The sequence below is a fragment of the Ictidomys tridecemlineatus genome, chromosome X (genome assembly GCF_052094955.1).
Source record: "Ictidomys tridecemlineatus isolate mIctTri1 chromosome X, mIctTri1.hap1, whole genome shotgun sequence".
NCBI lineage: Eukaryota > Metazoa > Chordata > Mammalia > Rodentia > Sciuridae > Ictidomys > Ictidomys tridecemlineatus.
In genome coordinates, this window is record NC_135493.1 from 959,543 (window position 1) to 966,500 (window position 6,958).

Below are 6,958 nucleotides of genomic sequence, written 5' to 3' on the forward strand. Positions count from 1 at the left end.
CTGTTAGATCTATTTGATTTATGATATTATTTAGGTTGGAAATACCTGTATTATATGTTTTGGTGGCCTGTCTATTGGTGTAAGTGTGTGTTGTCATCACCCAGTAATGTCTTGTTGGGGTCTAGCTGAGATTTAATGTTATGGAGTATTTTTTAATGTAATTGGGTGCACTGACATTTGGAACATAAATATTTATTATCATCATATCTTCTCTCTGTGCCTTTTGCAACCACACTGGACCAGGCATACTCTGGATTACAATAGGTGACTGCTAGCACAGACAGGCAGGCAACTTCCTTTATCAATTCCCAATCTCCAGCCTCTGCTTGTAGCTGTGTGGCCACTCAAAAATGGTTCACACCCTTTTGGCTGAACAATTTTAGTCACTTTTAACACAATAACTTCCCCCGCCATCTCTGTGTCAGTTAAGGCTCACCCTTGCTCTCTATTCCACAGGTTCCCCCAAGCCAATTTTCTTTTCCATGCTTTCCTCTCTCTCTCCCTCTCTGCCTGTGCTGCCTTGCCCTCAGCAGCGGGCTGACATTTTACATAGTAAAATGACAGCAGAATGCATTTCAATTCATAGTACACATATAGAGAACAATTTTTCATGTCTCTGGTTGTACACAAAGTAGAGTCACACTATTTGTGTCTTCACACATGTACTTGGGGTAATGATGTCCATCTCATTCCACCATCTTTCCTACCCCCTGACCTGTCCCTTCCCTCCCTCCCCTTTACCCTATCTAAAGTTCCTCCATTCCTCCCATGCTCCCCCTCCCACCCCACTATGGATCAGCATTCTCATATCAGAGAAAACATTCAGCATTTGGTTTTTTGGGTTTGGCTAACTTCACTTAGCATAATATTCTCCAACTCATCCATTTACCTGCAAAGCCATGATTTTATTCTCTCTTAATGCTGAGTAATATTCAATAAGTAATAAAACCACAGTTTCTTTATCCATTCATCTACTGAAGGGCACCTATTTGTTGTTTAATTGTATATCCTCTTCTGAGAAGTATCTGTTAAGTTCCTTGGCCCATTTATTGATAGGGTTGTTTTTTTTTTTTGGTGTTATGTTTTTTTGAGTTCTTTATATATCCTAGAGATTAGTGCTCTATCCGAGGTGCATGAGGTAGAAATTTTCTCCCATTATGTAGGCTCTCTCTTCACATCACTGATTGTTTCTTATTACTGAGAAGGAACTTTTTAGTTTGATTGCATCTCATATATTGATTCTTGGTTTTAATTCTTGCACTATAGGAGTCTTATTAAGGAAGTCAGGGCCCAATCCCACATGATGAAGATTAGGGCCTACTTTTTCTTCTATTAGACCCAGAGTCTCTGGTTTCATTCCTAGGTCCTTGATCATTTGGAGTTAAGTTTTGTGCATGGTGACAGATAGGGGTTTAATTTCATTTTGTTGCATATGGATTTCCAGTTTTCCCAGCACCATTTGTGGAAGAGGCTATCTTTTCTCCAATATGTGTTTTTGGCACCTTTATCTAATATAAGATAATTGTAATTATGTGGGTTAGTCTCTGTGTCCTCTATTTTGTACCGTGGGTCTACCAGCCTGTTTTGGTGGCAATACCATGCTGTTTTGTTACTATAGCTCTGTAATATAGTTTAAGGCCTGGTATAGTGATACCACCTGCTTCACTCTTCTTGGTAAGGATTGCTTTAAATATCTTGGGTCTCTTATTTCTCCAGATGAATTTCATGATTGTTTTTTCTATTTCTATGAGGGATGTCATTGGGATTTTGATTGGAATTGCTTTAAATCTGTATACTATTTTTGCTAGTACGATCATTTTGACAATATTAATTCTGCATATCCAAGAACAAGGGAGATCTTCCCATCTTCTGAGGTCTTCTTTTATTGTTTTCTGTAGTGTTCTGTAGTTTTTATTGTAATGGCCTTTTTCCCCTTTCACTAAGTTGATTCCCAAGGGTTTTTTTTTTTTTTGAGGCTATTGTAAATGGGGTAGCTTTCCTAGTTTGTCTTTCAGAGGATTTCTCACTGATGTACTGAAATGCCTTTGATTTATTGGTGTTGATATTATATCCTGCTACTTTGCTGAACTTATTTGTTCTATAAATTTTCTGGTGTACTTTTTGGATATTCTAGGTATAGAATCATCAGCAAATAGTGATAATTTGAGTTCTGCTTTTCCTATCCATATCCCTTTAATTTCTTTCCTCTGTCTGATTGCTCTGACTAGAGTTTCAAGGACTATATTGAATAGAAGTGGTGAAAGAGGGCATCCCTGTCTTGTTCCAGTTTTTAGAGGGAATGCTTTCAATTTTTCTCCATTTAGAATGATGTTGGCCTGGGGCCTCTGTCACCTTCTACTCTATTGCCAATTTTCTTTTTTTACTTCCATTATGTTTTGAGATTCATGCGTGGTAGATGCTTGTAATTATAGTCAGCCCATTTTAACTCATTCTGTATAATATCCTGTGACATGAAAAGAACTCTACCCTTTAGACTATTACCTGTAGAAGGACATTTATATTGCTTCTGGGGTTTTATCTATTCTAAATAAAGCTGCTATCAGTACACGTGTGCAAATTTCTCAAAGGAACATACCCTGTTGTTAAACAGGTGGTCAAAGAGTAAGTGAACATAACTTGTTATGATACAATGCCAGTTTCCCTAAGTCATCATACCATTGTCCTATAACCTCAGTAACAGGCAATATAAGCAGCCTTTTAATTTTTTGCCAACTCAGTGGATGAGACATTACATCCTATTGTTTTATTGTATTTCCCTGATAGCCAATGAGACTGAAGACTTTTTCATGTGTTTATCAATTGTCTTCCTTTTTTTGGGGGGGGGACAGGGCCTCCACTATTGATCACTTTCTCTCCAGAATCCAAGGTCAAGCCTGGTGCATAGACAATTCTCAGAATACATGAATGTGTAAATTCTGAAAACAATAGAAATGGACATTATCACTTCTATGAAGGCTGTTTTTTAATATTAATAACTTTAGAAATTATATTGAATGCTGAAAAGTTGTCTTTTCTATGGAATTTCTGCTAATAGATTTGCTTATTCCTTATATATTCTGTATGCTAATATTTTATGAGATATACATATGGAAAATACTTTCTGGCAATTTGAGAATTGTATTTTCACTTTGATATGATGTATTTTGATGAGTTGAAATAGTTCTTTAGGGGCTGGGTTTGTGGCTCAGTGGTAGAGCACTTGCCTAGCACATGTGAGGTACTGGGTTTGATCCTCAGTACCACATATAAATAAATAATGGTATTGTGTTAATGTACAGCTAAAAATATGTTTACAAAAGAAATAGTTCTTTTAATGTGGTGCTGTTTTGCAATCATTTCCTTTATGTTAGTGTTTTTTGTGTCTAAGGAATCCTTTTCAATGGTAATCCCAGTGGCTTGGGAGGCTGACACAGGAGGATCTCGAGTTCAAAGCCAGCCTCAGCAAAAGTGAGGCACTAAGCATCTCAGTGAGAGCCTGTCTCTAAATAAAATTCAAAATAGGGCTGGAATGTGGCTCAGAGGTCGAGTGCCCCTGGGTTCAATCCCCAGTACTCCACCCCCCAAAAAAAGAAATCCTTTTCTACCTCAAAGTCATAAACGAATTCTACTATATTGTCTTCTATAAGTTTTGTAGTTTAGCCTTTCACATTTAAATCATTAAGCTACTTGAAAATTACTTTGTGGTATAAGGTAGAGTCCTTATACCACATATTATTTTTTCATATTATGTAAATACATAATTTTCCATTCATGAACTTTGAACTGAACTTCTGTGCCTAAAGGTAGTTCTAGGAATGCAGAAAAGCAAATAGTTGCCATAAATTCCAAGAAGCAATAAATTCCAAGGAGTTAAACCAGATTTTGAACAATGACCACCTTGCCCTGGAAGCCGGCCAACCATAAAAAGGCATAGGAATGTTGAAAAAGATAAACTGTGTGAGAATCCATTCTCTGAGTCAGCTGCCTTGCCCTCTAGTATTTTTCCATTCTTGAGCTTTGCCTCAGCAAACACTTTAAATTTTGCTCTCTTCAGTTCTTCCAACTATGGTAGTTTAGATAAAATTGATTGCTTCACCTCTAGCTAGTCTCAGTTTCTGTTTTGAGGTGAGTTGATTGCTTCTTGACTCATTGCTAATGATATCATTATCTATAGACATTGTCCATGTAAAATTTTTATATTGTCCTATAGATTTAGTGCAATTCTGATGTGGTGCTGTCAAAAGGTATATTTGTTTTGTGGAATTTGCCAGATAATTTTAAAGTTTGTGTGGAGTTGTAATGACCAAGAATAAAACCAAAGTAATTTGGACCTGGAGTGTTATAAAGGCACAGAACATAATCAATGAAAAAGTCATACTGCCCACTTAGTGACAGTCTTTCCTTTCCTTTCTCTCATTAAGTGTCTGATTTGTTTCCACTCTGTCTCTCTTGTTTGATTAACAATTTTAGGGGAATGGACATCTAAAAGAAATTGAGTGTTTCAAGTCATGAACATTGATTTATGTCTTCATTACTAGCTCTTCTTTAATAGATTTCAATAGAGTTCTATAATTTGTCTCCATAAAATACATATATATAGTTCATTTATTCCTAGATATTTGATAGTTTTAGATGCCATAATAAAGTGATATCCTTTAAAGTTATATGTGTGTTGGTTGTTGGTGCATAGAAATGCAATGATTTCTATATAATGATGAGTCAGCAACCTTATAATAATGTTTATTAATTTTAATAATTAATCTCTATTTTATAAGATTTTACATAGACCATAATATATCCATATAATGAAAACTTCTTCTTTCTTCCCAGTGTGTATATCTCCATTACATGTTTTTATTAGTGCATTATAGTTACACATAATAATGTTCATTTTGACATTCATATAAATGAATATGTTATAATTTGATCTATTTAAATTCCCAGTTTTCCCTTTTCCTGCTCTCCTCTTTTTTTCCTGGCCCCCTTCCTTTATTGCTCTGACTTCTGTTTATTTGTTTATTGTCTTTTTAATTGGTGCATTTTAGTTATATGAAACCACGGGGTTCATTGTGATATATTTACACACGTCCATAGCACAGTTTGCTCAATTTCATTTCACAGTTCCTCCTTTTCTCCATCTTTCCTTCCTTTCCCTTGACCCCTTACTTCTACTCCAGTCTTATTTCTCCTTTTTCTTCTCCTTAGTCTAGGAGATTGAACTTAAGGATGCTTTACTACTGAGCTACCGCCTCAGTCCTTTTGTTTTTTTTTATTTTGAGACTGGGTTTTGCTAAGTTGCTGAGGCAGACCTAAAGTTGGGATCCTCATGCCTTAGTCCCCTGAGTTGCTGGGATCATAAGTGTGCATCATCACCCCTGGTTCCAGTATTATTCCTTCTATTTTCTTTTTTTTAGCATTTATTTATTATTTTTTATTGATTTTTTTCAAATACAGCAGAATGTATTACAGTTCTTATTACACATAGAGAACACAATTTTTCATATCTTTGAATAAAGTATGTTCATGCCAATTCATGTCTTTATACATGTATCTGTTTTTTTTCATTACCATTCTTATTATACGTATATACTGTAATTTTCATATCTCAGTTTGTATGTAAAGTAGGTTGACTCCCTCTATTTTCATGATATCCCCTTTTAGGGTCAATATGCCAACATATTGATGCAGACACCAAGTTCCTTAATAAGACTTCTAAAACTCAAGAAATGAAGCCAGAATCAGTAATTGAGACAGCCTTGAATCAAAAAATTTCCACACAACAGAGGAAACAAGAGCAGGAAGAGAACCTACAGAATGGAAGAAATTATTTGGCTGCTACTCTTCTGAAAAGGGATTAATGTCTAGAATATATCAACAAGTTAAATAATTAACAAACTGGGTGTGGTGGCACTTGCCTGTAATCCCAGTGGCTTGGGAGACTGAAGCAAGAGGATTGATTGTAAGTTGAAAGCCAGTGTCAGCAACTTAAGTGAGGCCTTGTGTCAAAATGACAATTTAAAAAAGCTGGGGATGTGGCTGTGTGGTTGATTGTCCCTGGGCTCAAACTATGGTTCCCGTACCCCTCAAAAAAGACATGGAAAAAAAAGTGGTTATTGAGGCATCTTTGTGTTGTTCAAAATATTAAAGGAAATACATTTGAGTTTTCTCCAGTTAAGTAAATACAAATAGATTGTTAAAAATGACTTAAAAATGAAGTTGAGACATTGTTTCTATACCTAGTTTATTGTTTTTATTTAATAATGAGTTACATTGAATACTTTTTACCTGTAGTGAGTTTTCCCATTAACATGGCAAATTGAGGTTATATGTATATTCACACACACACACACACACACACACACACACACACACACACACATTTTCTTCAGAAAGCCTTTCACCAGTGTGACTGATGTTTTAGTTTCTCCTAGGCATTAGGATACAAAGGGATCCTCTTTTAAGATTCCCAAAGAATGTGTGCTCCCTCTGCTTTTTTTTTTCCTTAAAAAATTTGTGGCATTCATATTTTATTTATCTTATTCACAAGATAAGTAAAACCGGTTTGTTCTTGAGGGTAATCAAATCTTTTATCACTGAACAGTATACAGCGATGAAAAAAAAAGTGTTTCAAGAGCACAGGAGCCTAAAGGCATTTTGTAATGTCCAAACCTTGAAGTACGCATTGGCCCTGTTGTACCCACATCCATTTATCTGAACAGCCCGAAGTTTGTCAACCTCCTACATTCTTCAAGCTTCAATAAGCGGCTGATTACAGCTTCACGCGCTTTGGTGAATGTACAAATCGGTCCTTGGCATCACCTCCCCCAGGAGCTGGAGATCTGAGACCTTGTGGTTCAGGTGGGGTAAAAAAGAGGATACATGTATATTTCCTATTACTGCTGGGTAACGCACGGACTGTGTGCTCAACCAGTGGGAGTTTGGAGGCCACTGCCCATTC